Genomic DNA, 23,815 nt, shown 5'->3' on the forward strand with positions numbered 1-23,815 from the left:
GCCCTGCTCATTTTGCTAAAGCGGTAATGCATTCCAAGCACCGTACCTCTTGGGTGATGTCTAAAGCGGTTGCATTTAGAATCATTTTGATTCATGAGAATAATTTCTTTTTTTCGCTCTACAGTTAATTTATTTTTTACTTTCAATTTCCATTTCCATTCTTCAGTTTCTTCGGGAGATATACCTATCGGAGAACCTGCCCTGCTCATTATGCTAAAGTGGTAATGCATTCCAAGCACCGTACCTCCTGGGTGATGTGGAAAGCGGTTGCATTTAGAATCACTTTGATTCATGAGAATAATTTCTTTTTTTCGCTCTACAGTTAATTTATTTTTTACTTCCACTTTCCATTTCCATTCTCCAGTTTCTTCGGGAGATATACCTATCGGGGAACCTGCCCTGCTCATTTTGCTAAAGTGGTAATGCATTCCAAGCACCGTACCTCCTGGGTGATGTGGAAAGCGGTTGCATTTAGAATCATTTTGATTCATGAGAATAATTTCTTTTTTTCGCTCTACAGTTAATTTATTTTTTACTTCCACTTTCCATTTCCATTCTCCAGTTTTTTCGGGAGATATACCTATCGGGGAACCTGCCCTGCTCATTTTGCTAAAGTGGTAATGCATTCCAAGCACCGTACCTCTTGGGTGATGCGGAAAGCGGTTGCATTTAGAATCATTTTGATTCATGAGAATAATTTCTTTTTTTCGCTCTACAGTTAATTTATTTTTTACTTTCAATTTCCATTTCCATTCTTCAGTTTCTTCGGGAGATATACCTATCGGGGAACCTGCCCTGCTCATTATGCTAAAGTGGTAATGCATTCCAAGCACCGTACCTCCTGGGTGATGTGGAAAGCGGTTGCATTTAGAATCATTTTGATTCATGAGAATAATCTCTTTTTTTCGCTCTATTCTTAATTTATTTTTTATTTCTACTTTCCATTTCCATTCTCCAGTTTCTTCGGGAGATATACCTATCGGGGAACCTGCCCTGCTCATTATGCTAAAGTGGTAATGCATTCCAAGCACCGTACGTCCTGGGTGATGTGGAAAGCGGTTGCATTTAGAATCATTTTGATTCATGAGAATAATTTCTTTTTTTCGCTCTACAGTTAATTTATTTTTTACTTCCACTTTCCATTTCCATTCTCCAGTTTCTTCGGGAGATATACCTATCGGGGAATCTGCCCTGCTCATTTTGCTAAAGTGGTAATGCATTCCAAGCACCGTACGTCCTGGGTGATGTGGAAAGCGGTTGCATTTAGAATCATTTTGATTCATGAGAATAATTTCTTTTTTCGCTCTACAGTTAATTTATTTTTTACTTCCACTTTCCATTTCCATTCTCCAGTTTCTTCGGGAGATATACCTATCGGGGAACCTGCCCTGCTCATTTTGCTAAAGTGGTAATGCATTCCAAGCAACGTACCTCTTGGGTGATGTGGAAAGCGGTTGCATTTAGAATCATTTTGATTCATGAGAATAATTTCTTTTTTTCGCTCTACAGTTAATTTATTTTTTACTTTCAATTTCCATTTCCATTCTTCAGTTTCTTCGGGAGATATACCTATTGGCGAACCTGCCCTGCTCATTATGCTAAAGTGGTAATGCATTCCAAGCACCGTACCTCCTGGGTGATGTGGAAAGCGGTTGCATTTAGAATCATTTTGATTCATGAGAATAATTTGTTTTTTTCGCTCTACAGTTAATTTATTTTTTACTTCCACTTTCCATTTCCATTCTCCAGTTTCTTCGGGAGATATACCTATCCGGGAACCTGCCCTGCTCATTTTGCTAAAGTGGTAATGCATTCCAAGCACCGTACCTCTTGGGTGATGTGGAAAGCGGTTGCATTTAGAATCATTTTGATTCATGAGAATAATTTCTTTTTTTCGCTCTACAGTTAATTTATTTTTTACTTCAAGTTTCCATTTCCATTCTCCAGTTTCTTCGGGAGATATACCTATCGGGGAACCTGCCCTGCTCATTTTGCTAAAGTGGTAATGCATTCCAAGCACCGTACCTCCTGGGTGATGTGGAAAGCGGTTGCATTTAGAATCATTTTGATTCATGAGAATAATTTCTTTTTTTCGCTCTACAGTTAATTTATTTTTTACTTCCACTTTCCATTTCCATTCTCAAGTTTCTTCGGGAGATATACCTATCGGGGAACCTGCCCTGCTCATTTTGCTAAAGCGGTAATGCATTCCAAGCACCGTACCTCTTGGGTGATGTCTAAAGCGGTTGCATTTAGAATCATTTTGATTCATGAGAATAATTTCTTTTTTTCGCTCTACAGTTAATTTATTTTTTACTTTCAATTTCCATTTCCATTCTTCAGTTTCTTCGGGAGATATACCTATCGGAGAACCTGCCCTGCTCATTATGCTAAAGTGGTAATGCATTCCAAGCACCGTACCTCCTGGGTGATGTGGAAAGCGGTTGCATTTAGAATCACTTTGATTCATGAGAATAATTTCTTTTTTTCGCTCTACAGTTAATTTATTTTTTACTTCCACTTTCCATTTCCATTCTCCAGTTTCTTCGGGAGATATACCTATCGGGGAACCTGCCCTGCTCATTTTGCTAAAGTGGTAATGCATTCCAAGCACCGTACCTCCTGGGTGATGTGGAAAGCGGTTGCATTTAGAATCATTTTGATTCATGAGAATAATTTCTTTTTTTCGCTCTACAGTTAATTTATTTTTTACTTCCACTTTCCATTTCCATTCTCCAGTTTTTTCGGGAGATATACCTATCGGGGAACCTGCCCTGCTCATTTTGCTAAAGTGGTAATGCATTCCAAGCACCGTACCTCTTGGGTGATGCGGAAAGCGGTTGCATTTAGAATCATTTTGATTCATGAGAATAATTTCTTTTTTTCGCTCTACAGTTAATTTATTTTTTACTTTCAATTTCCATTTCCATTCTTCAGTTTCTTCGGGAGATATACCTATCGGGGAACCTGCCCTGCTCATTATGCTAAAGTGGTAATGCATTCCAAGCACCGTACCTCCTGGGTGATGTGGAAAGCGGTTGCATTTAGAATCATTTTGATTCATGAGAATAATCTCTTTTTTTCGCTCTATTCTTAATTTATTTTTTACTTCTACTTTCCATTTCCATTCTCCAGTTTCTTCGGGAGATATACCTATCGGGGAACCTGCCCTGCTCATTATGCTAAAGTGGTAATGCATTCCAAGCACCGTACGTCCTGGGTGATGTGGAAAGCGGTTGCATTTAGAATCATTTTGATTCATGAGAATAATTTCTTTTTTTTCGCTCTACAGTTAATTTATTTTTTACTTCCACTTTCCATTTCCATTCTCCAGTTTCTTCGGGAGATATACCTATCGGGGAACCTGCCCTGCTCATTTTGCTAAAGTGGTAATGCATTCCAAGCACCGTACCTCCTGGGTGATGTGGAAAGCGGTTGCATCTAGAATCATTTTGATTCATGAGAATAATTTCTTTTTTTCGCTCTACAGTTAATTTATTTTTTACTTCCACTTTCCATTTCCATTCTTCAGTTTCTTCGGGAGATATACCTATCGGGGAACCTGCCCTGCTCATTTTGCTAAAGTGGTAATGCATTCCAAGCAACGTACCTCTTGGGTGATGTGGAAAGCGGTTGCATTTAGAATCATTTTGATTCATGAGAATAATTTCTTTTTTTCGCTCTACAGTTAATTTATTTTTTACTTTCAATTTCCATTTCCATTCTTCAGTTTGTTCGGGAGATATACCTATCGGGGAACCTGCCCTGCTCATTATGCTAAAGTGGTAATGCATTCCAAGCACCGTACCTCCTGGGTGATGTGGAAAGCGGTTGCATTTAGAATCATTTTGATTCATGAGAATAATTTGTTTTTTTCGCTCTACAGTTAATTTATTTTTTACTTCCACTTTCCATTTAAATTCTCCAGTTTCTTCGGGAGATATACCTATCGGGGAACCTGCCCTGCTCATTTTGCTAAAGTGGTAATGCATTCCAAGCACCGTACCTCTTGGGTGATGTGGAAAGCGGTTGCATTTAGAATCATTTTGATTCATGAGAATAATTTCTTTTTTTCGCTCTACAGTTAATTTATTTTTTACTTCAAGTTTCCATTTCCATTCTCCAGTTTCTTCGGGAGATATACCTATCGGGGAACCTGCCCTGCTCATTTTGCTAAAGTGGTAATGCATTCCAAGCACCGTACCTCCTGGGTGATGTGGAAAGCGGTTGCATTTAGAATCATTTTGATTCATGAGAATAATTTCTTTTTTTCGCTCTACAGTTAATTTATTTTTTACTTCCACTTTCCATTTCCATTCTCCAGTTTCTTCGGGAGATATACCTATCGGGGAACCTGCCCTGCTCATTTTGCTAAAGCGGTAATGCATTCCAAGCACCGTACCTCTTGGGTGATGTGGAAAGCGGTTGCATTTAGAATCATTTTGATTCATGAGAATAATTTCTTTTTTTCGCTCTACAGTTAATTTATTTTTTACTTTCAATTTCCATTTCCATTCTTCAGTTTTTTCGGGAGATATACCTATCGGGGAACCTGCCCTGCTCATTTTGCTAAAGTGGTAATGCATTCCAAGCACCGTACCTCTTGGGTGATGCGGAAAGCGGTTGCATTGAGAATCATTTTGATTCATGAGAATAATTTCTTTTTTTCGCTCTACAGTTAATTTATTTTTTACTTTCAATTTCCATTTCCATTCTTCAGTTTCTTCGGGAGATATACCTATCGGGGAACCTGCCCTGCTCATTATGCTAAAGTGGTAATGCATTCCAAGCACCGTACCTCCTGGGTGATGTGGAAAGCGGTTGCATTTAGAATCATTTTGATTCATGAGAATAATCTCTTTTTTTCGCTCTATTCTTAATTTATTTTTTACTTCTACTTTCCATTTCCATTCTCCAGTTTCTTCGGGAGATATACCTATCGGGGAACCTGCCCTGCTCATTTTGCTACAGTGGTAATGCATTCCAAGCACCGTACCTCTTGGGTGATGTGGAAAGCGGTTGCATTTAGAATCATTTTGATTCATGAGAATAATTTCTTTTTTTCGCTCTACAGTTAATTTATTTTTTACTTCCACTTTCCATTTCCATTCTCCAGTTTCTTCGGGAGATATACCTATCGGGGAACCTGCCCTGCTCATTTTGCTAAAGTGGTAATGCATTCCAAGCACCGTACCTCTTGGGTGATGTGGAAAGCGGTTGCATTGAGAATCATTTTGATTCATGAGAATAATTTCTTTTTTTCGCTCTACAGTTAATTTATTTTTTACTTTCAATTTCCATTTCCATTCTTCAGTTTCTTCGGGAGATATACCTATCGGGGAACCTGCCCTGCTCATTATGCTAAAGTGGTAATGCATTCCAAGCACCGTACCTCCTGGGTGATGTGGAAAGCGGTTGCATTTAGAATCATTTTGATTCATGAGAATAATTTCTTTTTTTCGCTCTACAGTTAATTTATTTTTTACTTCCACTTTCCATTTCCATTCTCCAGTTTCTTCGGGAGATATACCTATCGGGGAACCTGCCCTGCTCATTTTGCTAAAGTGGTAATGCATTCCAAGCACCGTACCTCCTGGGTGATGTGGAAAGCTGTTGCATTTAGAATCATTTTGATTCATGAGAATAATTTCTTTTTTTCGCTCTACAGTTAATTTATTTTTTACTTCCACTTTCCATTTCCATTCTCCAGTTTCTTCGGGAGATATCCCTATCGGGGAACCTGCCCTGCTCATTTTGCTAAAGTGGTAATGCATTCCAAGCACCGTACCTCCTGGGTGATGTGGAAAGCTGTTGCATTTAGAATCATTTTGATTTATGAGAATAATTTCTTTTTTTCGCTCTACAGTTAATTTATTTTTTACTTCCACTTTCCATTTCCATTCTCCAGTTTCTTCGGGAGATATACCTATCGGGGAACCTGCCCTGCTTATTTTGCTAAAGTGGTAATGCATTCCAAGCACCGTACCTCTTGGGTGATGTGGAAAGCGGTTGCATTTAGAATCATTTTGATTCATGAGAATAATTTCTTTTTTTCGCTCTACAGTTAATTTATTTTTTACTTCCACTTTCCATTTCCATTCTCCAGTTTCTTCGGAAAATTTACCTATCGGGGAACCTGCCCTGCTCATTTTGCTAAAGTGGTAATGCATTCCAAGCACCGTACCTCTTGGGTGATGTGGAAAGCGGTTGCATTTAGAATCATTTTGATTCATGAGAATAATTTCTTTTTTTCGCTCTACAGTGAATTTATTTTTTACTTTCAATTTCCATTTCCATTCTTCAGTTTCTTCGGGAGATATACCTATAGGAGAACCTGCCCTGCTCATTATGCTAAAGTGGTAAGGCATTCCAAGCACCGTACCTCCTGGGTGATGTGGAAAGCGGTTGCATTTAGAATCATTTTGATTCATGAGAATAATCTCTTTTTTTCGCTCTATTCTTAATTTATTTTTTACTTCTACTTTCCATTTCCATTCTCCAGTTTCTTCGGGAGATATACCTATCGGGGAACCTGCCCTGCTCATTTTGCTAAAGTGGTAATGCATTCCAAGCACCGTACCTCTTGGGTGATGTGGAAAGCGGTTGTATTTAGAATCATTTTGATTCATGAGAATAATTTCTTTTTTTTGCTCTACAGTTAATTTATTTTTTACTTCCACTTTCCATTTCCATTCTCCAGTTTCTTCGGGAGATATACCTATCGGGGAACCTGCCCTGCTCATTTTGCTAAAGTGGTAATGCATTCCAAGCACCGTACCTCTTGGGTGATGTGGAAAGCGGTTGCATTTAGAATCATTTTGATTCTTGAGAATAATTTCTTTTTTTCGCTCTACAGTTAATTTATTTTTTACTTTCAATTTCCATTTCCATTCTTCAGTTTCTTCGGGAGATATACCTATCGGGGAACCTGCCCTGCTCATTATGCTAAAGTGGTAATGCATTCCAAGCACCGTACCTCCTGGGTGATGTGGAAAGCGGTTGCATTTAGAATCATTTTGATTCATGAGAATAATTTCTTTTTTTCGCTCTACAGTTAATTTATTTTTTACTTCCACTTTCAATTTCCATTCTCCAGTTTCTTCGGGAGATATACCTATCGGGGAACCTGCCCTGCTCATTTTGCTAAAGTGGTAATGCATTCCAAGCACCGTACCTCTTGGGTGATGTGGAAAGCGGTTGCATTTAGAATCATTTTGATTCATGAGAATAATTTCTTTTTTTCGTTCTACAGTTAATTTATTTTTTACTTCCACTTTCCATTTCCAACCTGCCCTGCTCATTTTGCTAAAGTGGTAATGCATTCCAAGCACCGTACCTCCTGGGTGATGCGGAAAGCTGTTGCATTTAGAATCATTTTGATTCATGAGAATAATTTCTTTTTTTCGCTCTACAGTTAATTTATTTTTTACTTCCACTTTCCATTTCCATTCTCCAGGTTCTTCGGGAGATATACCTGTCGGGGAACCTGCCCTGCTCATTTTGCTAAAGTGGTAATGCATTCCAAGCACCGTACCTCCTGGGTGATGTGGAAAGCGGTTGCATTTAGAATCATTTTGATTCATGAGAATAATTTCTTTTTTTCACTCTACAGTTAATTTATTTTTTACTTTCAATTTCCATTTAAATTCTTCAGTTTCTTCGGGAGATATACCTATCGGGGAACCTGCCCTGCTCATTATGCTAAAGTGGTAATGCATTCCAAGCACCGTACCTCCTGGGTGATGTGGAAAGCGGTTGCATTTAGAATCATTTTGATTCATGAGAATAATTTCTTTTTTTCGCTCTACAGTTAATTTATTTTTTACTTCCACTTTCAATTTCCATTCTCCAGTTTCTTCGGGAGATATACCTATCGGGGAACCTGCCCTGCTCATTTTGCTAAAGTGGTAATGCATTCCAAGCACCGTACCTCCTGGGTGATGCGGAAAGCTGTTGCATTTAGAATCATTTTGATTCATGAGAATAATTTCTTTTTTTCGCTCTACAGTTAATTTATTTTTTACTTCCACTTTCCATTTCCATTCTCCAGTTTCTTCGGGAGATATCCCTATCGGGGAACCTGCCCTGCTCATTTTGCTAAAGTGGTAATGCATTCCAAGCACCGTACCTCCTGGGTGATGTGGAAAGCTGTTGCATTTAGAATCATTTTGATTTATGAGAATAATTTCTTTTTTTCGCTCTACAGTTAATTTATTTTTTACTTCCACTTTCCATTTCCATTCTCCAGTTTCTTCGGGAGATATACCTATCGGGGAACCTGCCCTGCTCATTTTGCTAAAGTGGTAATGCATTTCAAGCACCGTACCTCTTGGGTGATGTGGAAAGCGGTTGCATTTAGAATCATTTTGATTCATGAGAATAATTTCTTTTTTTCGTTCTACAGTTAATTTATTTTTTACTTTCAATTTCCATTTCCATTCTTCAGTTTCTTCGGGAGATATACCTATCGGGGAACCTGCCCTGCTCATTATGCTAAAGTGGTAATGCATTCCAAGCACCGTACCTCCTGGGTGATGTGGAAAGCGGTTGAATTTAGAATAATTTTGATTGATGAGAATAATCTCTTTTTTTCGCTATACAGTTAATTTATTTTTTACTTCCACTTTCCATTTCCATTCTCTAGTTTCTTCGTGAGATATACCTATCGGGGAACCTGCCCTGCTCATTTTGCTAAAGTGGTAATGCATTCCAAGCACCGTACCTCTTGGGTGATGTGGAAAGCGGTTGCATTTAGAATCATTTTGATTCATGAGAATAATTTCTTTTTTTCGCTCTACAGTTAATTTATTTTTTACTTTCAATTTCGATTTCCATTCTTCAGTTTCTTCGGGAGATATACCTATCGGGGAACCTGCCCTGCTCATTATGCTAAAGTGGTAATGCATTCCAAGCACCGTACCTCCTGGGTGATGTGGAAAGCGGTTGCCTTTAGAATCATTTTGATTCATGAGAATAATTTCTTTTTTTCGCTCTACAGTTAATTTATTTTTTACTTCCACTTTCCATTTCCATTCTCCAGTTTCTTCGGGAGATATACCTATCGGGGAACCTGCCCTGCTCATTTTGCTAAAGTGGTAATGCATTCCAAGCACCGTACCTCCTGGGTGATGTGGAAAGCTGTTGCATTTAGAATCATTTTGATTCATGAGAATAATTTCTTTTTTTCGCTCTACAGTTAATTTATTTTTTACTTCCACTTTCCATTTAAATTCTCCAGTTTCTTCGGGAGATATCCCTATCGGGGAACCTGCCCTGCTCATTTTGCTAAAGTGGTAATGCATTCCAAGCACCGTACCTCCTGGGTGATGTGGAAAGCTGTTGCATTTAGAATCATTTTGATTCATGAGAATAATTTCTTTTTTTCGCTCTACAGTTAATTTATTTTTTACTTCCACTTTCCATTTCCATTCTCCAGTTTCTTCGGGAGATATACCTATCGGGGAACCTGCCCTGCTCATTTTGCTAAAGTGGTAATGCATTCCAAGCACCGTACCTCTTGGGTGATGTGGAAAGCGGTTGCATTTAGAATCATTTTGATTCATGAGAATAATTTCTTTTTTTCGCTCTACAGTTAATTTATTTTTTACTTTCAATTTCCATTTAAATTCTTCAGTTTCTTCGGGAGATATACCTATCGGGGAACCTGCCCTGCTCATTATGCTAAAGTGGTAATGCATTCCAAGCACCGTACCTCCTGGGTGATGTGGAAAGCGGTTGCATTTAGAATCATTTTGATTCATGAGAATAATTTCCTTTTTTCGCTCTACAGTTAATTTATTTTTTACTTTCAATTTCCATTTCCATTCTTCAGTTTCTTCAGGAGATATACCTATCGGGGAACCTGCCCTGCTCATTATGCTAAAGTGGTAATGCATTCCAAGCACCGTACCTCCTGGGTGATGTGGAAAGCGGTTGCATTTAGAATCATTTTGATTCATGAGAATAATTTCTTTTTTTCGCTCTACAGTTAATTTATTTTTTACTTCCACTTTCCATTTCCATTCTCCAGTTTCCTCGGGAGATATACCTATCGGGGAACCTGCCCTGCTCATTTTGCTAAAGCGGTAATGCATTTCAAGCAACGTACCTCTTGGGTGATGTGGAAAGCGGTTGCATTTAGAATCATTTTGATTCATGAGAATAATTTCTTTTTTTCGCTCTACAGTTAATTTATTTTTTACTTTCAATTTCCATTTCCATTCTTAAGTTTCTTCGGGAGATATACCTATCGGGGAACCTGCCCTGCTCATTATGCTAAAGTGGTAATGCATTCCAAGCACCGTACCTCCTGGGTGATGTGGAAAGCGGTTGCATTTAGAATCATTTTGATTCATGAGAATAATTTCTTTTTTTTCGCTCTACAGTTAATTTATTTTTTACTTCCACTTTCCATTTCCATTCTCCAGTTTCTTCGGGAGATATACCTATCGGGGAACCTGCCCTGCTCATTTTGCTAAAGTGGTAATGCATTCCAAGCACCGTACCTCCTGGGTGATGTGGAAAGCGGTTGCATTTAGAATCATTTTGATTCATGAGAATAATTTCTTTTTTTCGCTCTACAGTTAATTTATTTTTTACTTCCACTTTCCATTTCCATTCTCCAGTTTCTTCGGGAGATATACCTATCGGGGAACCTGCCCTGCTCATTTTGCTAAAGTGGTAATGCATTCCAAGCACCGTACCTCTTGGGTGATGTGGAAAGCGGTTGCATTTAGAATCATTTTGATTCATGAGAATAATTTCTTTTTTTCGCTCTACAGTTAATTTATTTTTTACTTCCACTTTCCATTTCCATTCTCCAGTTTCTTCGGGAGATATACCTATCGGGGAACCTGCCCTGCTCATTATGCTAAAGTGGTAATGCATTCCAAGCACCGTACCTCCTGGGTGATGTGGAAAGCGGTTGCATTTAGAATCATTTTGATTCATGAGAATAATCTCTTTTTTTCGCTCTACAGTTAATTTATTTTTTACTTTCACTTTCCATTTCCATTCTCCAGTTTCTTCGGGAGATATACCTATCGGAGAACCTGCCCTGCTCATTTTGCTAAAGTGGTAATGCATTCCAAGCACCGTACCTCTTGGGTGATGTGGAAAGTGGTTGCATTTAGAATCATTTTGATTCATGAGAATAATTTCTTTTTTTCGCTCTACAGTTAATTTATTTTTTACATCCACTTTCCATTTCCATTCTCCAGTTTCTTCGGGAGATATACCTATCGGGGAACCTGCTCTGCTCATTTTGCTAAAGTGGTAATGCATTCCAAGCACCGTACCTCCTGGGTGATGTGGAAAGCGGTTGCATTTAGAATCATTTTGATTCATGAGAATAATTTCTTTTTTTCGCTCTACAGTTAATTTATTTTTTACTTCCACTTTCCATTTCCATTCTCCAGTTTCTTCGGGAGATATACCTATCGGGGAACCTGCCCTGCTCATTTTGCTAAAGTGGTAATGCATTCCAAGCACCGTACCTCTTGGGTGATGTGGAAAGCGGTTGCATTTAGAATCATTTTGATTCATGAGAATAATTTCTTTTTTTCGCTCTACAGTTAATTTATTTTTTACTTCCACTTTCCATTTCCATTCTCCAGTTTCTTCGGGAGATATACCTATCGGGGAACCTGCCCTGCTCATTATGCTAAAGTGGTAATGCATTCCAAGCACCGTACCTCCTGGGTGATGTGGAAAGCGGTTGCATTTAGAATCATTTTGATTCATGAGAATAATCTCTTTTTTTCGCTCTACAGTTAATTTATTTTTTACTTTTACTTTCCATTTCCATTCTCCAGTTTCTTCGGGAGATATACCTATCGGAGAACCTGCCCTGCTCATTTTGCTAAAGTGGTAATGCATTCCAAGCACCGTACCTCTTGGGTGATGTGGAAAGAGGTTGCATTTAGAATCATTTTGATTCATGAGAATAATTTCTTTTTTTCGCTCTACAGTTCATTTATTTTTTACATCCACTTTCCATTTCCATTCTCCAGTTTCTTCGGGAGATATACCTATCGGGGAACCTGCTCTGCTCATTTTGCTAAAGTGGTAATGCATTCCAAGCACCGTACCTCTTGGGTGATGTGGAAAGCGGTTGCATTTAAAATCATTTTGATTCATGAGAATAATTTCTTTTTTTCGCTCTACAGTTAATTTATTTTTTACTTTCAATTTCCATTTCCATTTTTCAGTTTCTTCGGGAGATATACCTATCGGGGAACCTGCCCTGCTCATTATGCTAAAGTGGTAATGCATTCCAAGCACCGTACCTCCTGGGTGATGTGGAAAGCGGTTGCATTTAGAATCATTTTGATTCATGAGAATAATTTCTTTTTTTCGCTCTACAGTTAATTTATTTTTTACTTCCACTTTCCATTTCCATTCTCCAGTTTCTTCGGGAGATATACCTATCGGGGAACCTGTCCTGCTCATTTTGCTAAAGTCGTAATGCATTCCAAGCACCGTACCTCTTGGGTGATGTGGAAAGCGGTTGCATTTAGAATCATTTTGATTCATGAGAATAATTTCTTTTTTTCGCTCTACAGTTAATTTATTTTTTACTTTCAATTTGAATTTCCATTCTTCAGTTTCTTCGGGAGATATACCTATCGGGGAACCTGCCCTGCTCATTATGCTAAAGTGGTAATGCATTCCAAGCACCGTACCTCCTGGGTGATGTGGAAAGCGGTTGCATTTAGAATCATTTTGATTCATGAGAATAATCTCTTTTTTTCGCTCTATTCTTAATTTATTTTTTACTTCTACTTTCCATTTCCATTCTCCAGTTTCTTCGGGAGATATACCTATCGGGGAACCTGCCCTGCTCATTTTGCTAAAGTGGAAATGCATTCCAAGCACCGTACCTCTTGGGTGATGTAAAAAGCGGTTGCATTTAGAATCATTTTGATTCATGAGAATAATTTCTTTTTTTCGCTCTACAGTTAATTTATTTTTTACTTCCACTTTCCATTTCCATTCTCCAGTTTCTTCGGGAGATATACCTATCGGGGAACCTGCCCTGCTCATTTTGCTAAAGTGGTAATGCATTCCAAGCACCGTACCTCTTGGCTGATGTGGAAAGCGGTTGCATTTAGAATCATTTTGATTAATGAGAATAATTTCTTTTTTCCGCTCTACAGTTAATTTTTTTTTTACTTTCAATTTCCATTTCCATTCTTCAGTTTCTTCGGGAGATATACCTATCGGGGAACCTGCCCTGCTCATTATGCTAAAGTGGTAATGCATTCCAAGCACCGTACCTCCTGGGTGATGTGGAAAGCGGTTGCATTTAGAATCATTTTGATTCATGAGAATAATTTCTTTTTTTCGCTCTACAGTTAATTTATTTTTTACTTCCACTTTCCATTTCCATTCTTCAGTTTCTTCGGGAGATATACCTATCGGGGAACCTGCCCTGCTCATTTTGCTAAAGTGGTAATGCATTCCAAGCACCGTACCTCCTGGGTGATGTGGAAAGCTGTTGCATTTAGAATCATTTTGATTCATGAGAATAATTTCTTTTTTTCGCTCTACAGTTAATTTATTTTTTACTTCCACTTTCCATTTCCATTCTCCAGTTTCTTCGGGAGATATCCCTATCGGGGAACCTTCCCTGCTCATTTTGCTAAAGTGGTAATGCATTCCAAGCACCGTACCTCCTGGGTGATGTGGAAAGCTGTTGCATTTAGAATCATTTTGATTCATGAGAATAATTTCTTTTTTTCGCTCTACAGTTAATTTATTTTTTACTTCCACTTTCCATTTCCATTCTCCAGTTTCTTCGGGAGATATACCTATCGGGGAACCTGCCCTGCTCATTTTGCTAAAGTGGTAATGCATTCCAAGCACCGTACCTCTTGGGTGATGTGGAAAGCGGTTGCATTTAGAATCATTTTGATTCATGAGAATAATTTCTTTTTTTCGCTCTACAGTTAATTTATTTTTTACTTTCAATTTGAATTTCCATTCTTCAGTTTCTTCGGGAGATATACCTATCGGGGAACCTGCCCTGCTCATTATGCTAAAGTGGAAATGCATTCCAAGCACCGTACCTCCTGGGTGATGTGGAAAGCGGTTGCATTTAGAATCATTTTGATTCATGAGAATAATCTCTTTTTTTCGCTCTATTCTTAATTTATTTTTTACTTCTACTTTCCATTTCTATTCTCCAGTTTCTTCGGGAGATATACCTATCGGGGAACCTGCCCTGCTCATTTAGCTAAAGTGGAAATGCATTCCAAGCACCGTACCTCTTGGGTGATGTGGAAAGCGGTTGCATTTAGAATCATTTTGATTCATGAGAATAATTTCTTTTTTTCGCTCTACAGTTAATTTATTTTTTACTTCCACTTTCCATTTCCATTCTCCAGTTTCCTCGGGAGATATACCTATCGGGGAACCTGCCCTGCTCATTTTGCTAAAGCGGTAATGCATTTCAAGCACCGTACCTCTTGGGTGATGTGGAAAGCGGTTGCATTTAGAATCATTTTGATTCATGAGAATAATTTCTTTTTTTCGCTCTACAGTTAATTTATTTTTTACTTCCACTTTCCATTTCCATTCTCCAGTTTCTTCGGGAGATATACCTATCGGGGAACCTGCCCTGCTCATTATGCTAAAGTGGTAATGCATTCCAAGCTCCGTACCTCCTGGGTGATGTGGAAAGCGGTTGCATTTAGAATCATTTTGATTCATGAGAATAATCTCTTTTTTTCGCTCTACAGTTAATTTATTTTTTACTTTCACTTTCCATTTCCATTCTCCAGTTTCTTCGGGAGATATACCTATCGGAGAACCTGCCCTGCTCATTTTGCTAAAGTGGTAATGCATTCCAAGCACCGTACCTCTTGGGTGATGTGGAAAGAGGTTGCATTTAGAATCATTTTGATTCATGAGAATAATTTCTTTTTTTCGCTCTACAGTTAATTTATTTTTTACATCCACTTTCCATTTCCATTCTCCAGTTTCTTCGGGAGATATACCTATCGGGGAACCTGCTCTGCTCATTTTGCTAAAGTGGTAATGCATTCCAAGCACCGTACCTCCTGGGTGATGTGGAAAGCGGTTGCATTTAGAATCATTTTGATTCATGAGAATAATTTCTTTTTTTCGCTCTACAGTTAATTTATTTTTTACTTCCACTTTCCATTTCCATTCTCCAGTTTCTTCGGGAGATATACCTATCGGGGAACCTGCCCTGCTCATTTTGCTAAAGTGGTAATGCATTTCAAGCACCGTACCTCTTGGGTGATGTGGAAAGCGGTTGCATTTAGAATCATTTTGATTCATGAGAATAATTTCTTTTTTTCGCTCTACAGTTAATTTATTTTTTACTTCCACTTTCCATTTCCATTCTCCAGTTTCTTCGGGAGATATACCTATCGGGGAACCTGCTCTGCTCATTTTGCTAAAGTGGTAATGCATTCCAAGCACCGTACCTCTTGGGTGATGTGGAAAGCGGTTGCATTTAAAATCATTTTGATTCATGAGAATAATTTCTTTTTTTCGCTCTACAGTTAATTTATTTTTTACTTTCAATTTCCATTTCCATTCTTCAGTTTCTTCGGGAGATATACCTATCGGGGAACCTGCCCTGCTCATTATGCTAAAGTGGTAATGCATTCCAAGCACCGTACCTCCTGGGTGATGTGGAAAGCGGTTGCATTTAGAATCATTTTGATTCATGAGAATAATTTCTTTTTTTCTCTCTACAGTTAATTTATTTTTTACTTCCACTTTCCATTTCCATTCTCCAGTTTCTTCGGGAGATATACCTATCGGGGAACCTGTCCTGCTCATTTTGCTAAAGTCGTAATGCATTCCAAGCACCGTACCTCTTGGGTGATGTGGAAAGCGGTTGCATTTAGAATCATTTTGATTCATGAGAATAATTTCTTTTTTTCGCTCTACAGTTAATTTATTTTTTACTTTCAATTTGAATTTCCATTCTTCAGTTTCTTCGGGAGATATACCTATCGGGGAACCTGCCCTGCTCATTATGCTAAAGTGGTAATGCATTCCAAGCACCGTACCTCCTGGGTGATGTGGAAAGCGGTTGCATTTAGAATCATTTTGATTCATGAGAATAATCTCTTTTTTTCGCTCTATTCTTAATTTATTTTTTACTTCTACTTTCCATTTCCATTCTCCAGTTTCTTCGGGAGATATACCTATCGGGGAACCTGCCCTGCTCATTTTGCTAAAGTGGAAATGCATTCCAAGCACCGTACCTCTTGGGTGATGTGGAAAGCGGTTGCATTTAGAATCATTTTGATTCATGAGAATAATTTCTTTTTTTCGCTCTACAGTTAATTTATTTTTTACTTCCACTTTCCATTTCCATTCTCCAGTTTCTTCGGGAGATATACCTATCGGGGAACCTGCCCTGCTCATTTTGCTAAAGTGGTAATGCATTCCAAGCACCGTACCTCTTGGCTGATGTGGAAAGCGGTTGCATTTAGAATCATTTTGATTAATGAGAATAATTTCTTTTTTCCGCTCTACAGTTAATTTTTTTTTTACTTTCAATTTCCATTTCCATTCTTCAGTTTCTTCGGGAGATATACCTATCGGGGAACCTGCCCTGCTCATTATGCTAAAGTGGTAATGCATTCCAAGCACCGTACCTCCTGGGTGATGTGGAAAGCGGTTGCATTTAGAATCATTTTGATTCATGAGAATAATTTCTTTTTTTCGCTCTACAGTTAATTTATTTTTTACTTCCACTTTCCATTTCCATTCTTCAGTTTCTTCGGGAGATATACCTATTGGGGAACCTGCCCTGCTCATTTTGCTAAAGTGGTAATGCATTCCAAGCACCGTACCTCCTGGGTGATGTGGAAAGCTGTTGCATTTAGAATCATTTTGATTCATGAGAATAATTTCTTTTTTTCGCTCTACAGTTAATTTATTTTTTACTTCCACTTTCCATTTCCATTCTCCAGTTTCTTCGGGAGATATCCCTATCGGGGAACCTTCCCTGCTCATTTTGCTAAAGTGGTAATGCATTCCAAGCACCGTACCTCTTGGGTGATGTGGAAAGCGGTTGCATTTAGAATCATTTTGATTGATGAGAATAATCTCTTTTTTTCGCTCTACAGTTAATTTATTTTTTACTTCCACTTTCCATTTCCATTCTCCAGTTTCTTCGTGAGATATACCTATCGGGGAACCTGCCCTGCTCATTATGCTAAAGTGGTAATGCATTCCAAGCAGCGTACCTCCTGGGTGATGTGGAAAGCGGTTGCATTTAGAATGATTTTTATTCATGAGAATAATTTCTTTTTTTCGCTCTACAGTTAATTTATTTTTTACTTCCACTTTCCATTTCCATTCTTTAGTTTCTTCGGGAGATATACCTATCGGGGAACCTGCCCTGCTCATTATGCTAAAGTGGTAATGCATTCCAAGCACCGTACCTCTTGGGTGATGTGGAAAGCGGTTGCATTTAGAATCATTTTGATTCATGAGAATAATTTCTTTTTTTCGCTCTACAGTTAATTTATTTTTTACTTCCACTTTCCATTTCCATTCTCCAGTTTCTTCGGGAGATATACCTATCGGGGAACCTGCCCTGCTCATTTTGCTAAAGTGGTAATGCATTCCAAGCACCGTAATTCGTGGGTGATGTGGAAAGCGGTTGCATTTAGAATCATTTTGATTCATGAGAATAATTTCTTTTTCTTCGCTCTACAGTTAATTTATTTTTTACTTCCACTTTCCATTTCCATTCTCCAGTTTCTTCGGCAGATATACCTATCGGGGAACCTGCCCTACTCATTTTGCTAAAGTGGTAATGCATTCCAAGCACCGTACCTCTTGGGTGATGTGGAAAGCGGTTGCATTTAGAATCATTTTGATTCATGAGAATAATTTCCTTTTTTCGCTCTACAGTTAATTTATTTTTTACTTTCAATTTCCATTTCCATTCTTCAGTTTCTTCAGGTGATATACCTATCGGGGAACCTGCCCTGCTCATTATGCTAAAGTGGTAATGCATTCCAAGCACCGTACCTCCTGGGTGATGTGGAAAGCGGTTGCATTTAGAATCATTTTGATTCATGAGAATAATTTCTTTTTTTCGCTCTACAGTTATTTTATTTTTTACTTCCACTTTCCATTTCCATTCTCCAGTTTCTTCGGGAGATATACCTATCGGAGAACCTGCTCTGCTCATTTTGCTAAAGTGGTAATGCATTCCAAGCACCGTACCTCCTGGGTGATGTGGAAAGCGGTTGCATTTAGAATCACTTTGATTCATGAGAATAATTTCTTTTTTTCGCTCTACAGTTAATTTATTTTTTACTTCCACTTTCCATTTCCATTCTCCAGTTTCTTCGGGAGATATATATATCGGTGAACCTGCCCTGCTCATTATGCTAAAGTGGTAATGCATTCCAAGCACCGTACCTCCTGGGTGATGTGGAAAGCGGTTGCATTTAGAATCATTTTGATTCATGAGAATAATTTCTTTTTTTCGCTCTACAGTTAATTTATTTTTTACTTCCACTTTCCATTTCCATTCTCCAGTTTCTTCGGGAGATATACCTATCGGGGAACCTGTCCTGCTCATTTTGCTAAAGTGGTAATGCATTCCAAGCACCGTACCTCTTGGGTGATGTGGAAAGCGGTTGCATTTAGAATCATTTTGATTCATGAGAATAATTTCTTTTTTTCGCTCTACAGTTAATTTATTTTTTACTTTCAATTTCCATTTCCATTTTTCAGTTTCTTCGGGAGATATACCTATCGGGGAACCTGCCCTGCTCATTATGCTAAAGTGGTAATGCATTCCAAGCACCGTACCTCCTGGGTGATGTGGAAAGCGGTTGAATTTAGAATAATTTTGATTCATGAGAATAATTTCTTTTTTTCGCTCTGCAGTTAATTTATTTTTTACTTTCAATTTCCATTTCCATTCTTCAGTTTCTTCGGGAGATATACCTATCGGGGAACCTGCCCTGCTCATTATGCTAAAGTGGTAATGCATTCCAAGCACCGTACCTCCTGGGTGATGTGGAAAGCGGTTGCATTTAGAATCATTTTGATTCATGAGAATAATTTCTTTTTTTCGCTCTACAGTTAATTTATTTTTTACTTCCAATTTCCATTTCCATTCTCCAGTTTCTTCGGGAGATATACCTATCGGGGAACCTGCCCTGCTCATTTTCCTAAAGAGGTAATGCATTCCAAGCACCGTACCTCTTGGGTGATGTGGAAAGCGGTTGCATTTAGAATCATTTTGATTCATGAGAATAATTTCTTTTTTTCGCTCTACAGTTAATTTATTTTTTACTTTCAATTTCCATTTCCATTCTTCAGTTTCTTCGGGAGATATACCTATTGGGGAACCTGCCCTGCTCATTATGCTAAAGTGGTAATGCATTGGAAGCACCGTACCTCCTGGGTGATGTGGAAAGCGGTTGCATTTAGAATCATTTTGATTCATGAGAATAATTTATTTTTTTCGCTCTACAGTTAATTTATTTTTTACTTCCACTTTCCATTTCCATTCTCCAGTTTCTTCGGGAGATATACCTATCGGGGAACCTGCCCTGCTCATTTTGCTAAAGTGGTAATGCATTCCAAGCACCGTACCTCCTGGGTGATGTGGAAAGCTGTTGCATTTAGAATCATTTTGATTCATGAGAATAATTTCTTTTTTTCGCTCTACAGTTAATTTATTTTTTACTTCCACTTTCCATTTCCATTCTCCAGTTTCTTCGGGAGATATATATATCGGTGAACCTGCCCTGCTCATTATGCTAAAGTGGTAATGCATTCCAAGCACCGTACCTCCTGGGTGATGTGGAAAGCGGTTGCATTTAGAATCATTTTGATTCATGAGAATAATTTCTTTTTTTCGCTCTACAGTTAATTTATTTTTTACTTCCACTTTCCATTTCCATTCTCCAGTTTCTTCGGGAGATATACCTATCGGGGAACCTGCCCTGCTCATTTTGCTAAAGTGGTAATGCATTCCAAGCACCGTACCTCTTGGGTGATGTGGAAAGCGGTTGCATTTAGAATCATTTTGATTCATGAGAATAATTTCTTTTTTTCGCTCTACAGTTAATTTATTTTTTACTTTCAATTTCCATTTCCATTTTTCAGTTTCTTCGGGAGATATACCTATCGGGGAACCTGCCCTGCTCATTATGCTAAAGTGGTAATGCATTCCAAGCACCGTACCTCCTGGGTGATGTGGAAAGCGGTTGAATTTAGAATAATTTTGATTCATGAGAATAATTTCTTTTTTTCGCTCTGCAGTTAATTTATTTTTTACTTTCAATTTCCATTTCCATTCTTCAGTTTCTTCGGGAGATATACCTATCGGGGAACCTGCCCTGCTCATTATGCTAAAGTGGTAATGCATTCCAAGCACCGTACCTCCTGGGTGATGTGGAAAGCGGTTGCATTTAGAATCATTTTGATTCATGAGAATAATTTCTTTTTTTCGCTCTACAGTTAATTTATTTTTTACTTCCAATTTCCATTTCCATTCTCCAGTTTCTTCGGGAGATATACCTATCGGGGAACCTGCCCTGCTCATTTTCCTAAAGAGGTAATGCATTCCAAGCACCGTACCTCTTGGGTGATGTGGAAAGCGGTTGCATTTAGAATCATTTTGATTCATGAGAATAATTTCTTTTTTTCGCTCTACAGTTAATTTATTTTTTACTTTCAATTTCCATTTCCATTCTTCAGTTTCTTCGGGAGATATACCTATTGGGGAACCTGCCCTGCTCATTATGCTAAAGTGGTAATGCATTGGAAGCACCGTACCTCCTGGGTGATGTGGAAAGCGGTTGCATTTAGAATCATTTTGATTCATGAGAATAATTTCTTTTTTTCGCTCTACAGTTAATTTATTTTTTACTTCCACTTTCCATTTCCATTCTCCAGTTTCTTCGGGAGATATACCTATCGGGGAACCTGCCCTGCTCATTTTGCTAAAGTGGTAATGCATTCCAAGCACCGTACCTCCTGGGTGATGTGGAAAGCTGTTGCATTTAGAATCATTTTGATTCATGAGAATAATTTCTTTTTTTCGCTCTACAGTAAATTTATTTTTTACTTCCACTTTCCATTTCCCTTCTCCAGTTTCTTCGGGAGATATACCTATCGGGGAACCTGCCCTGCTCATTATGCTAAAGTGGTAATGCATTCCAAGCACCGTACCTCTTGGGTGATGTGGAAAGCGGTTGCATTTAGAATCATTTTGATTCATGAGAATAATTTCTTTTTTTCGCTCTACAGTTAATTTATTTTTTACTTCCACTTTCCATTTCCATTCTCCAGTTTCTTCGGGAGATATACCTATCGGGGAACCTGCCCTGCTCATTATGCTAAAGTGGTAATGCATTCCAAGCACCGTACCTCTTGGGAGATGTGGAAAGCGGTTGCATTTAGAATCATTTTGATTCATGAGAATAATTTCTTTTTCTTCGCTGTACAGTTAATTTATTTTTTACTTCCACTTTCCATTTCCATTCTCCAGTTTCTTCGGGAGATATACCTATCGGGGAACCTGCCCTGCTCATTTTGCTAAAGTGGTAATGCATTCCAAGCACCGTACCTCTTGGGTGATGTGGAAAGCGGTTGCATTTAGAATCATTTTGATTCATGAGAATAATTTCTTTTTTTCGCTCTACAGTTAGTTTATTTTTTACTTCCACTTTCCATTTCCATTCTTCAGTTTCTTCGGGAGATATACCTATCGGGGAACCTGCCCTGCTCATTTTGCTAAAGTGGTAATGCATTCCAAGCACCGTACCTCTTGGGTGATGTGGAAAGCGGTTGCATTTAGAATCATTTTGATTCATGAGAATAATTTCTTTTTTTCGCTCTACAGTTAATTTATTTTTCACTTTCACTTTCCATTTCCATTCTTCAGTTTTTACGGGAGATATACCAATCGGGGAACCTGCCCTGCTCATTTTGCTAAAGTGGTAATGCATTCCAAGCACCGTACCTCCTGGGTGGTGTGGAAAGCGGTTGCATTTAGAATCATTTTGATTCATGAGAATAATTTCTTTTTTTCGCTCTACAGTTAATTTATTTTTTACTTCCACTTTCCATTTCCATTCTCCAGTTTCTTCGGGAGATATACCTTTCGGAAACCCTACCCTGCTCATTTTGCTAAAGTGGTAATGCATTCCAAGCACCGTACCTCCTGGGTGATGTGGAAAGCGGTTGCATTTAGAATCATTTTGATTCATGAGAATAATTTCTTTTTTTCGCTCTACAGTTAATTTATTTTTTACTTCCACTTTCCATTTCCATTCTCCAGTTTCTTCGGGAGATATACCTATCGGGGAACCTGCCCTGCTCATTTTGCTAAAGTGGTAATGCATTCCAAGCACCGTACCTCCTGGGTGATGTGGAAAGCTGTTGCATTTAGAATCATTTTGATTCATGAGAATAATTTCTTTTTTTCGCTCTACAGTTAATTTATTTTTTACTTCCACTTTCCATTTCCCTTCTCCAGTTTCTTCGGGAGATATACCTATCGGGGAACCTGCCCTGCTCATTTTGCTAAAGTGGTAATGCATTCCAAGCACCGTACCTCTTGGGTGATGTGGAAAGCGGTTGCATTTAGAATCATTTTGATTCATGAGAATAATTTCTTTTTTTCGCTCTACAGTTCATTTATTTTTTACTTTCAATTTCCATTTCCATTCTTCAGTTTCTTCGGGAGATATACCTATCGGGGAACCTGCCCTGCTCATTTTGCTAAAGTGGTAATGCATTCCAAGCACCGTACCTCTTGGGTGATGTGGAAAGCGGTTGCATTTAGAATCATTTTGATTCATGAGAATAATTTCTTTTTTTCGCTCTACAGTTAATTTATTTTTTACTTTCAATTTCCATTTCCATTCTTCAGTTTCTTCGGGAGATATACCTATCGGGGAACCTGCCCTGCTCATTATGCTAAAGTGGTAATGCATTCCAAGCACCGTACCTCCTGGGTGATGTGGAAAGCGGTTGCATTTAGAATCATTTTGATTCATGAGAATAATCTCTTTTTTTCGCTCTACAGTTAATTTATTTTTTACTTCCACTTTCCATTTCCATTCTTCAGTTTCTTCGGGAGATATACCTATCGGGGAACCTGCCCTGCTCATTATGCTAAAGTGGTAATGCATACCAAGCTTCCGTACCTCCTGGGTGATGTGGAATCGGTTGCATTTAGAATCTTTTTGATTCATGAGAATAATCTCTTTTTTTCGCTCTACACTTAATTTATTTTTTACTTCCACTTTCCATTTCCATTCTCCAGTTTCTTCGGGAGATATACCTATCGGGGAACCTGCCCTGCTCATTTTGCTAAAGTTTTAATGCATTCCAAGCACCGTACCTCTTGGGTGATGTGGAAAGCGGTTGCATTTAGAATCATTTTGATTCATGAGAATAATTTCTTTTTTTCGCTCTACAGTTAAATTATTTTTTACTTCCACTTTCCACTTCCATTCTCCAGTTTCTTCGGGAGATATACCTATCGGGGAACCTGCCCTGCTCATTTTGCTAAAGTGGTAATGCATTCCAAGCACCGTACCTCCTGGGTGATGTGCAAAGCGGTTGCATTTAGAATCATTTTGATTCATGAGAATAATTTCTTTTTCTTCACTGTACAGTTAATTTATTTTTTACTTCCACTTTCCATTTCCATTCTCCAGTTTCTTCCGGAGATATACCTATCGGGGAACCTGCCCTACTCATTTTGCTAAAGTGGTAATGCATTCCAAGCACCGTACCTCTTGGGTGATGTGGAAAGCGGTTGCATTTAGAATCATTT

Source organism: Argiope bruennichi, chromosome 10 (assembly GCF_947563725.1).
Source record: "Argiope bruennichi chromosome 10, qqArgBrue1.1, whole genome shotgun sequence".
NCBI lineage: Eukaryota > Metazoa > Arthropoda > Arachnida > Araneae > Araneidae > Argiope > Argiope bruennichi.